General features: G+C 39.7%; 1 long non-coding RNA gene across 1 annotated transcript in view; it reads right to left on the reverse strand.

The window, feature by feature from the left end:
- Positions 1–237: 237 nt before the first annotated feature.
- The window catches only part of LOC146403379 (uncharacterized), a 38,871-nt gene continuing 24,250 nt past the window's right edge, over positions 238–14,858 (reverse strand). The window contains exons 6-8 of the long non-coding RNA XR_014803754.1: positions 7,497–7,630; positions 5,744–5,879; positions 238–1,191 (exon numbers count right to left, since the gene is read on the reverse strand). This is a non-coding gene — a long non-coding RNA (uncharacterized LOC146403379). The remainder of the gene's footprint in view (positions 1,192–5,743; positions 5,880–7,496; positions 7,631–14,858) is intronic.

The following is a 14,858-nucleotide window of genomic DNA, read 5'->3' on the forward strand; positions in this document are numbered from 1 at the left end:
TCCTGAGTCAGAAGAATGTGTATTTAGTTTGTGTTCAGGGTAACTTGAATCTTTCTCTTTTTCCAAATCTGTGGTTTACGGCCTGATCTAAACTTGCAATTAAAAAAAAAAAAACAAACTTTATTTTATTTTATGTTTTTTGGCCACAACCAGGGCATGTGGAAGTCCCTGGGCCAGGCATCAAACCTACACCACAGCAGTAACAATGTCAGATCCCTAATCCAATGAGCCACCAGGGAACTTTGAAAACAACTTTATTGAGATATAATCCTGACACCACAAATTTTCAGTGTCAAAATCAAGGATTTTTAGTATATTCATGGAGTGGCACAACTACCTGGACAATTTATAACCCCAGGTTTTGAAACTTTGCCAAGCCAACAGTTTGATTCTATTTTGTTGTTGTTGTTGTTGTTACCTTTCCTGAAGCACTGGAGAGATTTCTAAATGATGAAAAGGATAAGCAGTAAAAGAAAATGCATGTAGGGGAAACTTGGTGAATATACCAAAATATTTATCTGTCATGACGTGTGGGTCTCTGTCAATCACAGTGCAATGAACTACCTGGGTAACCTGGATATGTGGGATGCTGCATAAAGCATGGCTGGCGTCTTTACAGATCTTCACCTTTCTCTCCTTTTGTTCATCCTATCTTGAAGGTCATATGTAAAACATGAGTCATCAAAATTCAGAGAATGAAGTTGTACAGTGACTATATATCATTAGGTCATTCATTCCATTTCCTATTTCTGTAACGTTAGCCCTGGTTTCACCCTCATAGGGAATTTGTTCCGAATTCAAATGTTATCTGTATTTTGTGGTCCATCAGGTGTTACCAACACATTAGAAGAGCAGCTGGGCTTGGGGCAAGTTTCACTTCTGTGACTATGGATTTGTAGGCGTACCACTGGTTCAAACACGGTAGAATATCAGGAGCCCCAGAGCCATGAACTCACCACTTAATGTTGAAAGATATGCCTGAAAATGCAACGTGGTTTTTCAGCTAAGCAGTCTTATGCCATGGCTCAATAATGCAAAGCCAGAGCAGGAAATCTACACTTTGTTCCTTTTCACAGATGCAGGCAAAGCTGAGTATGGATTTAAATTATCTAGATTTCTTGATGATAGAAAACCGAAGAACTAAAATCTTGTGACAAAACCTTGCTTACCTGGTCTCTCATCAACATGTGGCTAAAAAAAAAGAAAAGAAAAAAGAAAAAAAATTAATTTCTTTTTATTGAGTTCTGGCACTTCTATTTCTTATTTAATTCCTTGAGAAAGAGAAATGGAGAAAGAAGTGAAAAGAAATATGGGAAAAGTTGCCAGTCTAGCAATTAGCATTTTCTTGGATCCTAAGGAAACTTCTGGCCATATTCAGTTTTTTTGTTTTTGTTTGGCTTTTGGTTTTGCTTTGCTTTTGTCCAGGGTGAAGTCCAGCACTGCAGGTAAAATATTTCACTCTTTGTTTTGCCAATATTTATTCCATACGGCTGTTGTACCTCTGTCATATCTCAGGATAGAAATTCCCTTAGGAGCAACATGATTAGAAATGCAATGAGGGCTATTAAATATATCTGAATACAGGCAGCAAAACTGCCATGCAATCCATCTCAAGAGACTGTCCAAAATATTATGTATGCACACGAATGAAGCCTGCCCATACACAGCCCCTTTCTCTGGTCCCATTCTGTCCTTCCTTTCATGACTCATCCCTTCAGGGTCAGTTTTGCCTCCTAGTCCTCCAGGAATCTGACTCCTAAATATATATTAACACCAGGAAGCAAGCCCAGATGGGAAAGGCGATAGAGAAAAATAAGAAAGACCAAAAGAAATGACATAAGAAAAAAAGGGAAAGCTGAGGTTTGAAAGCCTTCTTTCCTATGGTGGCTTTGGAGACTGCCCTCTGACATACAAAACTACTCTCACACAGGAATTCCCTGGTAGCACAGCCAGTTATGGATCCAGCATTGCCATTGCTATGGCGCGGGTTCAATCTCTGGCCCCAGAACTTCCACATGCCATGGGCATGGACAAAAAAAAAAAAAAAAAAAAAGATTAAAATCTACTTCGTCACAGTGGTGTGAACCTGTGGTTATTTGAAGATTATGCGTGATACTTGGCAACCTTCTAATATGGATGGCCACGATTCCACTTTTTTTTTTTTTTGTCTTTTGTCTTTTTAGGGCTGTACCCACGGCATATGGAGCTTCCCAGGCTAGGGGCTGAATCAGAGTTGTAGCTGCCATCCTACACCACAGCCACAGCAATGCAGGATCTGAGCCATTTCTGTAGCTTACACCACAGCTCATGGCAACGCTGGATCCTTAACCCACTGAGCGAGGCCAGGGATTGAACCTGCATCCCCATGGATGCCAGTCAGATTCATTTCCACTGAGCCACGACGGGAATTCCTCCACTTTTTTTTCCTTTTTTTTTTTTAGCTTTTTCTAGGGCCGCACCTGCGGCATATGGAGATTCCCAGGCTAGGGGTCGAATGGGAGCTCCAGCTACACCACAGCCACAGCAACATCAGATCTGAGCTGCCTCTGCAACCTACACCACAGCTCAGGGCAATGCCGGATCCTTAACCCACTGAATGAGGCCAGGGATGGAACACGAAACCTCATGGTTCCTAGTTGGATTCGTTTCCATGGAACCACGATGGGAACGCCTTCCTCCACTTTTTAAAATAAGCTGCATGCAATGGAAAAGTCTAGATTTTAAGCTGAAAAGTTCTCAGGGGTGTACTCTAATAGTAACAAGAGCTAACAATTATTGCATGCGTACTGTGCTTTGTGCGAGAACATGATAATTTACAGACTCTGCTAGTATTTCCTTCAATCCTTGCAGTGGTCACCTGAGAAATGTGTGCTGTCATCCACCCCATCTCACAGCTAAGAAGCTGAGGCACCTGGAGATGAGGTACTTTGAGGGCCTGCAGTCACCTACCAGCTCTCGTTACTGCACTCTACCACTGCTCCCTTACCTCTCCCTCTTTATAGCTAGCTGCTGCTTCTTCTAAAGAAATTTTTTTTGTTCTTTTTTTTTTTTTTAGGGGGGGGGGCCGTACCTACTGCATATGGAAGTTCCCAGGCTAGTGGTTGAATCAGAGCTACAGCTGCCGGCCACAGCCACAGCCACAGCAACACTGGATCCCTAACCCACTGAGCAAGGCCAGGGATTGATCCCTCTTCTTCATGGCTACTTGTTGGTTTTGTTACTGCTGAGCCACAACAGGAACTCCAAGAATTTTTTTTAAAAGGCGTACTCCTCTCAGTTAAAAGCCTTATAGAACAAGCAGTATAAACTCTCAGAATGAAATGTTTTTAAAAGTTCCCAATTAATTTTCCATTTAGCAGACACTTGAGTGCCACATGGAAACAAAAGAGCATGACCAACTGAAGCCTTCCGGTGGTAGAGCCAGTGGAGTCATTCATTGTCCCACCTCCCCCTGCCAGACCCTCTGGGCACATGATGATCCCCTCAGAGCCTGTGGGCAGGGATAATGCCTTTATTTTATTTTATTTTTTGTCTTTTTGCTATTTCTTTGGGCCACTCCCGCGGCATATGGAGTTCCCAGGCTAGGGGTCTAATCAGAGCTGTAGCTGCTGGCCTACGCCAGAGCCACAGCAACACGGGATCTGAGCCGCGTCTGCAACCTACACCACAGCTCATGGCAACACCAGATCGTTAACCCACTGAGCAAGGGCAGGGATCGAACCCGCAACCTCATGGTTCCTAGTCGGATTGGTTAACCACTGCGGAACTCCAGGGATAATGCCTTTAAATGGAAGCACTTCTCCCACCTATACTCAACACTTTTGTGATCTTCTGCATGTTACTGCAGCATAACTTCATTATTATTTAAAAATTTCTATTTTATCCCCCCTAGACAAGTCCCAGACTTTGGTGGCTTTTGCATAGCTGAACAGCTAAATATGTACCTCCAAAGATATCATGAAAATGTGTGTAACAGTGGTTGGACAGGGCACACTTGCACACACATCCTTCACCTTATGAAAGTAATTTGTCTTTTTGTCTTTTTGTCTTTTTAGGGCCACACCCATGGCATATGGAGGTTCCCAGGCTAGGGGTCAAATCAGAGCTACAGCTGCCGGCCTACACCACAGCCACAGCAATGCGGGATCCAAGCCACCTCTGTGAACTACACCGCAGCTGACAGCAACGTCAGATCTTTAACCCATTGAGCAAGGCCAGGGATTGAACCCACAACTTCATGGTTTCTAGTCGGATTTGTTTCCACTGCACCACAATGGGAACTCCACGAAAGTAATTTCTTGTGAGTGTCAAATGGTTGTTGGCTGAGAGAAACAGAAATGAGAAGGTATCCAGGGCAGATAAAACTGAGCTGATTGCTCTAAAATATATAAACATCTCATATGGCTTTATACAAAACAAAATAAAACAAAACAATCCAATTAAAAAGTGGTCAGGGAGTTCCCATCATGGCTGAGTGGAAAAGAACCTGACTAGTATCCATGAGGATGCAGGTTTGATCCCTGGCCCTGATCAGTGGGTTAAAGATCAGGCGTTGTCGTGAATTGTGGTGTAGGTTGGAGACTCTGGTCTGATCCTGTATTGTTGTGGTTGTGGCATAGGCCAGAAGCTGTAGCTCCTATTTGACCCCTAGCTTGGGATCTTCTATATGCTGCAGGTATGGCCCCAAAGAGAAAAAAAAAGTCAGATGGTCTAAACAAACATTTTTCCAAAGAAGACAGACAGACGGCCAAAAAGCATATGAAGAAATGCTCAACGTCACTAATTACTAGATAAATGCAAATAAGAACTACAATGAGGTATCAACTCACAACAGTCAGAATGGCCATCATCAAAAAGTCTACAAACAATAGATGCTGGAGAGGGTATGGAGAAAAGGGGAACCTTTCTACACTGTTAGTGGGAGTGTAAGTTGGTGCAACTACTATGGAGAACAGTATGGAGATTGCTTAAAAAACTAAATATAGAATTAACATATGATCCAGCAATCCCACTCCCAGGCATCTGTCCAGAGAAAACCATAGTTTGAAAAGATACATGCACCCCAGTGTTCATCACAGCATTATTTACAATAGCCAACATTTGGAAGCAACCTAAATGTCCATCAACAAAGGATTTGATAAAGAAGATGTGGTACATATACACAATGGAATATTACTCAGCCATTAAAAGGAAAGAAATAATGGCATTTGCAACAACATGGATGGACCTAGAAATTATCATGCCAAGTCAGACAAAGACAAATATCATATGAGATCACTAATATGTGGAATCTAATGAAAAATGATAAAAAGAACTTACAAAACAGAAACAGACTCAAAGATTTTGAAAGCAAATTTATGGTTACCAAAGGGGAAATGTGGGAGTGGGGAATAAATTAGGGGATTGGGATTGACATACACACACTACTATATATAAAATGGATGGGTAACTAGGCCCTACTGCATAGCACAGAGTAACCTACTCAATACTGTGTGTTAACATACATGGGAAAAGAATTTGAAAATGAATAGATATATATGTACTTTCTCTTTTATAGTTTTTTTTATTATGTAAACACATCTCATCTTAATTTATCAATTCTATTGTTGGTGGACCCTTGGATGGTTTCCATTTTGAGGCTACTATGAACAAGGCTGTTATGAATGTTCTTTTACATGGCTATTGGCAAACATATGTTTCTACTTCTGCTGAGAACCATAAATGTTAAAAACCGATTCCTTACCTGTTTTATACTTTCTTCTGCATGATATTTATCCCATGCCTTTCTGATTCTAGTATTAAAGCAATTCAGTTGTCTTCTTTTCTTTTTAATCTTGTCTCCTTCTGAACTTTGCTTTCCCTCTTCCTGAACTTTCTTCCTAAAACAAAACTGACCTCAGACACTGGGAAAATCGAAAATGCATAGCTCCAAGCTCATCATCTGAGGATGTAATAATGAGTTTGTTGTTTTAAATTACTTTCCACCATGGTCCATGCTGCCTTCAAAGGTCAGCCCTTCATCCCTTGTGTGTTCTGTGGGAGGGCATGGTGCATGTGACCAAAAGTAGTTTCCAACAAAATTCAAAAAAACTTCTGGACTTCTCACAAAAAAAAATTTTTTTTAAAGGTAAAAGAATCTACATTTGATTCCTTGAATCTAGCTCATTTTAATATGAGCCATTTTTGTATGCAAAGGACTGCTGACACCAGCAAGTTTTATAGTACTGATTACTATGGAAACATTTATCTATAAATATAAAATCCTTTAAAGCTTAGCCTTTTATCTTTATAGAAAAAGGCCTGTTTATGTCACTTCTAAGATTCCAGCTTTAATGTAGACATGAGCTATTCTAATGCCAAACAAGATAACCTCAGTGTTGGAGCCGTGCAAGCTTTAAAAAGTGGAATTTGTGCTAAAACTATTATTTTTTGATAAAATATTAATAATGAACGAAAAATATTTAAAGCAGCTCATTTAAGCCTATAGCTCTGGTTTTTTGAATTCTCTTTTTATTGAATTTAAAGTTGTGAATTTTTCTCTGCTAATTCATCGTTCTTTTCCATTCTTTGTGCAAGTGTTTGTGCGCTGTGTGTGTGTGTTAGTTGCAATGACAGGCAAAATGGAAGTAATTCATTTAGGAACCATTTCCCTGGGCACATTTATGGGTTTTTCTTTTTCAAAGTTCTCGTAAAATCAAATATGATGATGTAATATCTTAATACTATTATCACTTCCTTTCTCGTTCCTTCTTTACTAAAACGTATCACTTTAAATAACTAGAAGTTTACAAGAGGAAATTATTGCAAAATGAGAAAGGAGAGATTGCCATATGGCTCATGGGACTGCCTTTTATGTTTTCCTGCTTCCCCCTGGGGATAGGTAAGTAAATGGAGATGGAAGTACAAAAGATGTGGGGCAGTAGGAGAGCACCTGAACAAGGTAATTACTGTTCTCACTCTTTTTTTCTGTATACATTGGAAAATCCAGGAGTTAATGGGTCTTGCCCCAAATGAGAATCTCTTTCTATTTCTGCACAACTGTCTAAATTTACCATTATTATTTCTCAAATGTAGGCATGCTTCAAATCTGTCTCTAATCCAAAAAGTTCAAGTTATACCCAAATAATTACAGTCTGAATAGTTAAAAGCCTCTGAGACACTTCTAAGCCTCCATTCACTAGCAGAACCTGCCTCCCTCATTCTTAAAGTTATAATACCAAAAAATATCTAAATTTCAAGCTTTCAAACAGCGTTTCATCAGTACAGTTTTACAGCACTCTAGAAATAGAGGAGGAGGAGAGAGATGCCAGGATGCAGGAGGAAGACGTGCTCTGCAATTGTGCGGGTCTACCAGTTGTCCCTGAAGAGTCAGCGTGCTGCTTGATGAAATCCAGAAGAGCCATTTCACATGGCCTTGAGGATGCGAGCAAGATGCTGAAAAGTGCGGCTGTCACAGGGGACCCAATTAACTTTCTAAACGCCAAATTTCTACTTACTTATCTTGGTGGTATACAAATAGAGGTTAAAAAATAGATCTTGGGGACACTGTCCGTTTTAGATGACCTTTAGATGTTGTCAGGACGGACCTCAGCGGCTAGTTAAATCTTCAGTTTGAGGAAAGTCAGGGCCCCTGGACAGAAGATAGGAGAAATTATTATGATAACAGAGAATTGTAGAATCACAGGGTGGAAGAGGGCCAGAGGCTTATCTATTCCGACCACCCAGGTCCCAGCCATAATTTCTTAGAAGCAAAGTGAAAGAACATATTTCATAGATATTAAACAATAAGGGTCACAGAGTCAAATCTCTTTTCAGCATCCTCCTTTGATCTGCTATGTTCTCGTTCCTTTGAGCACCAGGAAAAGGGATTCGGCTATGGACTATTTATCTAATGCTTCAGATAGCAACAACACTCAGGGGCTATGTGTTGCTATTAAGCAGCATAGGCAGGGCTAAAGCTGAGGGGATTATGACACAAGGAATGGTCACTGGGTACATTTCTACCTTCACTAAACCTCTTGGATCTTTCTCTGTCCTGCACTCCTCATCAACTCCCCCCCTTTCTCTACTCCATACCAAGATGTGTTTGCCCCCTGGCTTCATCCAGCCTTGACTTCTTCACTTTTAATAACATAGAAATGATCATTTTATGCACTTCACAATGTTGAGGCAATTACAAGGTTAAATAATGTCTCTGATGTCTTTCATATCTAGCACATATTAAGGCCTGGATAGATGATGGCTTTTTTTGTTTGTTTCTGCCAGCTGCTAAAATGTAACCCACCCAAGGGTATTGAAAACATAAAATAGTACTTGAAGATGGGAAATGCAATTAATGAATGGGATTGACATTTGTAAACCATTTATTGGGCATCTACCATAGACCAAACCCTCTGCTTCAGGGCTGAGAATAGAAGATTTTTAAATACTTGTTGTTACAGCAGAAATTGACACAACTTTGTCAATCAATTACACTTTAATTTTTAAAAATATAAAAAAAACCCCACTTCTTGTTCTTAACTTCCTGTAGCAAACCATCTAATGAAGGAAACCAACCATGAGCATTAACCACACAAGTATTTGTTTAATTATATGTTTGTAACTAAGGCAATGAAAGAAAAAGAAAGGGAGAAATGAGCATGCATAATATGGGGATAAAATTCAAAAAGTGAATTTCGGAGAAGCCTGTCTGAAAACTGCCATTTAAGTTGAGGTAAGTAGTGAGGTGGGAAGAAGACCCTTCCTGGCAGCAGAAATGGGTGTGCCTCCTAGGATTGGCCTTGAGAAAAGTGGAAGGAATTGTAAAGAGAATAAAGCAGCCTGTGACCCATCATCTTCCATCCACCTCTACCCAGCCCACACTATCTGTTGGTTTTACTTCCAGGATCTCAAGTTTCATGGTACAGTGACTTCTCAGGTTGAATTGCAGTGGACTAGGGCCACGCTTTTTCTCCTCAGGAAAGTAGAGGACTGTTCCCCTTTTCATCCTTTGCTTAAAATTCACTCTAGTGTCTTTTAGTATGTGGCCACCCAATGAAATTACTGGGCTCCTAAGGCCAGCGTTTGGCCTGAACACACCTTTCAATCCTGGACCATATGAAACTGCAAGGTTTGCTAAACATGTTAGGAACCTGAGTTTATTGTTATTTTTTTAAGTGAACTGTGAAGTGAATTTAAACCGATTCAAAGAAAACCTAGAGAACTTGTTTGACCAGATCTAAGTTCATGTTTGTTTGTTTTTTTAACTAATAAACCATAACTAAATCATAACATTGAAGCTAAATTATTTCATTTAGTTTGAGCACCCATCCTGAAGAAAGAATATTTATTATAGAGCAATTGAAAGATATTTATGCTTAGTTAGTTGCAATTAGAATCATGCCACTAGATGTTTGGGAAGTTTCAGGATGAGTTTTCATTTTTCTGAAGAAATTTTTGGCACAGGGTATGTATTTTTTGTTTTCAGGCTAGGAATTCTACATTTCCCCGTACTATTTTCAAAGACCTCTAATCCCTGTAGGAACCTCCAAATTGAGAGGTATGTGAAAGTTAAAAAATAAAAATTAAAGGTTTGATTCCTTCCTGGTGCTCTCTCTTGCTTTCCATAATAATTGCGTTTTGCTTTAGACCTGGTAAAGGAAAAAGGGATTTGGGAATGTTCCATTTCTAGTCAAAAGATTCTTTTCTGTGAGGAGACATGGGAAAACCAGATGAGATGTAGCAGTGTAGTGACATGCAAAAAATTTTGACTGCATGTGTAAAGTCCATTGCTGAAAGCAGGGACTGACAGTGACAGCCCTTCTGGGTCCGGCTACTTCAGTGAGTGGGAGAATCTTCTCCCCTCAGTGCCATTAAGAGCTAGTTCCACAGGGTCAGTGATTTCCACTTAATTCATTACTCCTGAGGCGTTTCATAACTTGACTTTGGGTTTTAGACACTGAATCCTGGGGAAAAGCATGCAATTTCCCCTTCGTTTGTTCTCCAGTTGAACTGAACCACACAGCTTCAGGATAACCTCTCAATGAGTAATGTTAACAGAGAAAATTTCAGGTTGAGTTACTTCGCATTTCTAATGATTTGAATGAGTTTTTGACTTTTGAACTAGGTGGAGTTCTGGGTAGGATCTTTCAGATAAATTGGGATTCTATCGCAAACAAAAAAACCAGTTACACAAGCACAACCCTTCCACTTCTCCCTCTCCCACCTCTGAATATCTTTTATTTTGGAAGGAAAAATAAAGGTTTTTAGTCCATTCAGTTCCAATTTTTAAAAAAATATCTCACCATTTGATCCTCGTAATGATGCTGTGACTTGAGTTTTAGTATGCCAGGTTTTCAGATCAGGAAACTGAATTCGTTTGGGAGGCAGTAACTCCATTTCTCATGGCCCATAGATGGCGGAGCCAAAGTTTGGCTTATTTTTCTGATTCTGTAGTTTATTTTTCATGAGGCCATATGCACAAATAACACTAGTATAAAACAAATAGCACAGAAAACCTTTTATCAAAAGCCTAACGCCATCACAATTGGGTCCTCCACAGCACGTTGCATTGAGTTAGTTGGGAGTGTGGGTAAAGCTGGACTTAGATTTCTTCCATCTGTGTCTTTTGGGGTAGAAAGAACCACATTGCAAAGGACTCATTCTGAAAAAGTGTCCTTCTTAAACCCCTCACTCCAGTTTGAACTCTTGAACCTGTGGCAACAGCACAAGAGGCGGATACTTGGACGGGAATATCAGTGTCCTGGCTCAGGAAACTCTGAGGCTTCTCTCCCTTTGTTCCCAAGCATCTCTGAAATATGCCATCTGCTTATTGTCAGACCCGATGAATCATCTCATTCTGGTTCTCTTTGTCTCCATCACTTAAATGAGGGCCATACTTCCTAAGTCTTCTTGTACCTAAGTGCTACGGCAAGCATTAATTAACCACTATCTACAAAGTCTTTGAGCATCTTAGGTGGAACCAAGTGCTAAAGGAATCTAACATTTTATTTAAAAGTAATATTTCTCCAGAGAGTAGTTAAATGAAATACAATCACCTCATGGCAGTCTTTGCTCACCAGCAGTAATGAATCAAAAATTGGTATAGAGGGTTACCACCAACTTTGAAAACCCAGAACTAAGAGAAATTTAATATTTGCATTTCTGATTTTTGTTGTTTGTGCTTATAAATCCAAAGTTATAATGATGGGAATGTGAAGTTCTCAGCCTTAGTAATGTCTGGGTTAAATCTTTCTTCAGAGACTGCAAAGTCACCACCTATTTGGAATGCGTGAACTGATAGACAGTGTGCTTTTGCTGGTGCACAAGTAGAGACGTGGGAGTGGAGACATTTACATTAGTCCATCTAGAAGGATTGCTCTGCATACATTAGTATGAAGGGATGATCATTTCTCTCTTTAAGTAACTTAGATGTGGCTTTTGAACCAGAGAAAGGGGCCACCCTACCACCCCTTACACACATGCATACACAGTAATTCCACTGAAATATCGAGCGGGCAAGCGCTCATCAATTCAGTAAAATGTAAGTAATGTAATATAAGTAATAGCATTGCCTTTTTTTTTTTCCTTTCTGGCCATGCCCAGGGCATGCAGAATTTCCCAGGCCAGGGATCGAACCCATGCCACAAGCAGCAACAAGGTCAGATCCTTAATTTCCCAGCATTGCCTTTAATTTGGTTTTGCCAGATACTCTTCTAATATCACATCCCCACAAGGAACTAGCCAGTCAAGAAAGTACAAAGAGTTTAGTTTTTAAGGGCCAAGTATAATCCTGAACTCTAATTTACACACTCTGTCACCTCCCATTCAGCTCACTTGTAAAGTTCAGAGATACAAGGTAATGAGACAGGAAAATTAAAAAGATAGTGCCTTACACATATCACATACTCAATAAAAGTTTGTTGAGTTAAATTAAATTGAATTAAACAATGACCTAACTAAACCAGATTAAGACATTCCATCCCTTAGCAGTTTTGTCTTTGTTGTTGTTGATTTTGGACTCACTTCAGAGAAAAAGAACAAAGTATTCTTTTGGGAACTTATTTTTTAAAGTCCATTTTGGTTTATTTTAAATCAAATGTGAAGCCTAGAGGAGTCTGAAATTATGCTTCTACTGCCTTCAGTTCATCAAATGACAAATCACCTGATGAGAAATTTATCAAAACCACCAAAAAAACCTCTCTTTATCACACTTCCTCTTTCCACATCTTTCCCTTTCACTGCAACATATCATTTCTAGTTTTTATGGAAAAGACTTTTTTCTTTTGAAATAAGTTTATAGTCTGTGCTCTTATCTTCAGTAGAAGAAACATAAGGCATTTCATCATTTCTCAGGCAATAGCCCTACAGAGATAAAAATGTAGTGGCCAACATCACTGAATCAGCACCGGTAGGGTAAAAAATGAGGCCTTGAGCCTCGGTTTCCTCACCTGTAAAATGAAGGCATCAGGATAAAGCCTGTTCAAGCCTTAGCATTCAGTGTGGTTAACTCAAGATTGTGAAACCTCAAAAGCCTGAAATTCAAAGTCCTTCCCAGGAAAAGTTTTCCAGAGGAAATGCCATTTGGTATCTAGGCTGTGCACTTCTAGAAGGGAATTTATTGGGGGTATTGTTTCTCATTGGAAAGAAGATTGTGAGACTTGAGAAATTTCAAAGAGACCTTTGGTCATATCTGCATACATAGTTTTTGTTTGCTTTTTATTTGGGTCCTTTTTTTTTTTAATGCAGAGCAACATTTTTGTTTTCGTCTTTGGTGGTGGTGGTTTTTTGTTTGTTTGTATGTTTGTGTTTGTTTTGGTAGTGCCATGGGTCTACTATGTAACAGCTAATCTATGGATTGGCTGAAATACTCACTTATCAACTGATTAGATGACATTGTGTGGACATAACCTTAGACCAGGCTAATTAAGATTTGCTTTATACAAACAACTGAACATTTTAGTTTATCCTTCTTCCTTTATTATGTAAGAATCGAAGGCTGTAGGAGTTGGAACATACTTTAGAGATTTAGTTTGCTCCCATCAATTTCTAGTTGAGAAAACTATCAAGAAAGAGAAATAGAACTTCGGTTTTCTTTCATACCAGTTTTTGTTTTGTTTTTGTCTTTTTGTCTTTTCAGGGCCGCAACCACGGCATATGGAGGTGCCCGGGCTGGGGATTCCAATTGGAGCTACAGCTGCCATTCTACGCCAGAGCCACAGCAGTGCGGGATCCGAGCCTCGTCTGCAAACTACACCACAGCTCACGGCAATGCCAGATCCTTAACCCACTGAGTGAGGCCAGGGATCAAACCCGCAACCTCATGGTTCCTAGTCAGATTCGTTTCCACTGCACCATGACAGGAACTCCTCATGACAGTTTTAGTTTGATTTTGTAAGTGACTCTGGCAACATGTATTGGATTTATCTGATTTTTTCTTTTTTTTTTTTTTTTTAAATAGCTGAACCCATAGCTGAACCCAGGGATTGAATCTGAGCCATAGCTGCAAACTACACTGCAGCTGTGGCCACACTGAATCATTTTTAACCCACTGCTCCAGGTTGGGGATAAAACTCCACCTCGGCAGTGACCTGCGCCCCTGCAATCAAATTCTTAACCCACTGTGTCATAGTGGGAACTCCTAACAGGGAATTTTTTTTTCTTCTCTTTTTGCTTTTTTTTAGGGCCATACCAGAGGCATATGGAAGTTCCCAGGCTAGGGGTTGAATCAGAGCTACAGCTGCTGACCTATGTCACAGCCACAGTAACATGGGATCCTAGCCATGTCTGCAATCTACACCACAGCTCATGGCAACACCAGATCCCGGATCCACTAAACAAGGCCGGGGACTGAACCTGCATCCTCTTAGATCCTAGCTGAGCCATGAAGTGAACGCCAGGGAATTCTTACATCCACAAAATGGTCAGATTTTTTTTTTTAGAAAATTAATTTTAGAAAAATTAAATAGAAAAAAAAATAAAATAGAAAAATTCAATTCTCCATAGTGGGATGTTTTAGTTGAAACTTACTTATATTTAATTTTTAATTAACTATCAACTATAGCACTTCGAAGATGAAGTGGGATCACATTTTTAAGATATCTGTTAGTAGGCATTTAACACACGTAAATCCCCTCTTTCCTGCAGCCCACCCAAGCCTTACCATGTGCAAATGAGTGTGTTCCTTCCCTATCTTCAGTGACACCACAAAAGAGATCTTCTAGTTCTTAGCATCATCATAAAGACAGCAGAAAATATTTTTTAAAATGCTTCAATGATAGCAGGCAGAGAAATGTGTTTTTGAATTGATTTCTCAGGTCTCTTGAGGTTTCATTTTGCCCTTTTTTGTAGGTGCAGTGATTGCGGATTGCACGAAATTTAGTATATTTTTTTGTCGGTTTGTTTGGGGTTTTTTTTGGGGGGGGTTGTCTTTTTAGGGCCACATTGGAGGCATATGGAAGTTCCCAGCCTAAGGAGCCAAATTGGAGCTGTAGCTGACAGCCTACACCACAGCTCATGGCAACCCCAGATCCTTAACCCATTGAACAAGGCCAGATATTGAACCCTCGTCCTCATGGATACTAGTTGGGTTCATTACTGTTGAGCCACAGTGAGAACTCCTACCATATGTTTTTTTGACTCATGTGAAGTGTGAAATAGTTATTGAAGAATCTCAAATTGTGGAAGGTAGCCATATAAAACTTTTTTTTTTTTTTTTTGCCAAACTAGGCCTTTCACTACACTATAACATTTCCCCTTTTCTCATCCCTAATAGCATCTTGGGTATATTCCATAATTTACAAATCAATTATAGTTGTTAAAAATTTGTCCAGACCTATTTAAAATTTCAATCTCATATTCAATTAAAGCTCCCATTGCAA

This window comes from Sus scrofa, chromosome 5, assembly GCF_054392235.1.
Source record: "Sus scrofa isolate SSC_HxYL_T2T_F1_AM1 chromosome 5, Sscrofa_HxYL_maternal_Yorkshire_Landrace_v2.0, whole genome shotgun sequence".
In the NCBI taxonomy this organism is placed as follows: Eukaryota; Metazoa; Chordata; class Mammalia; order Artiodactyla; family Suidae; genus Sus; species Sus scrofa.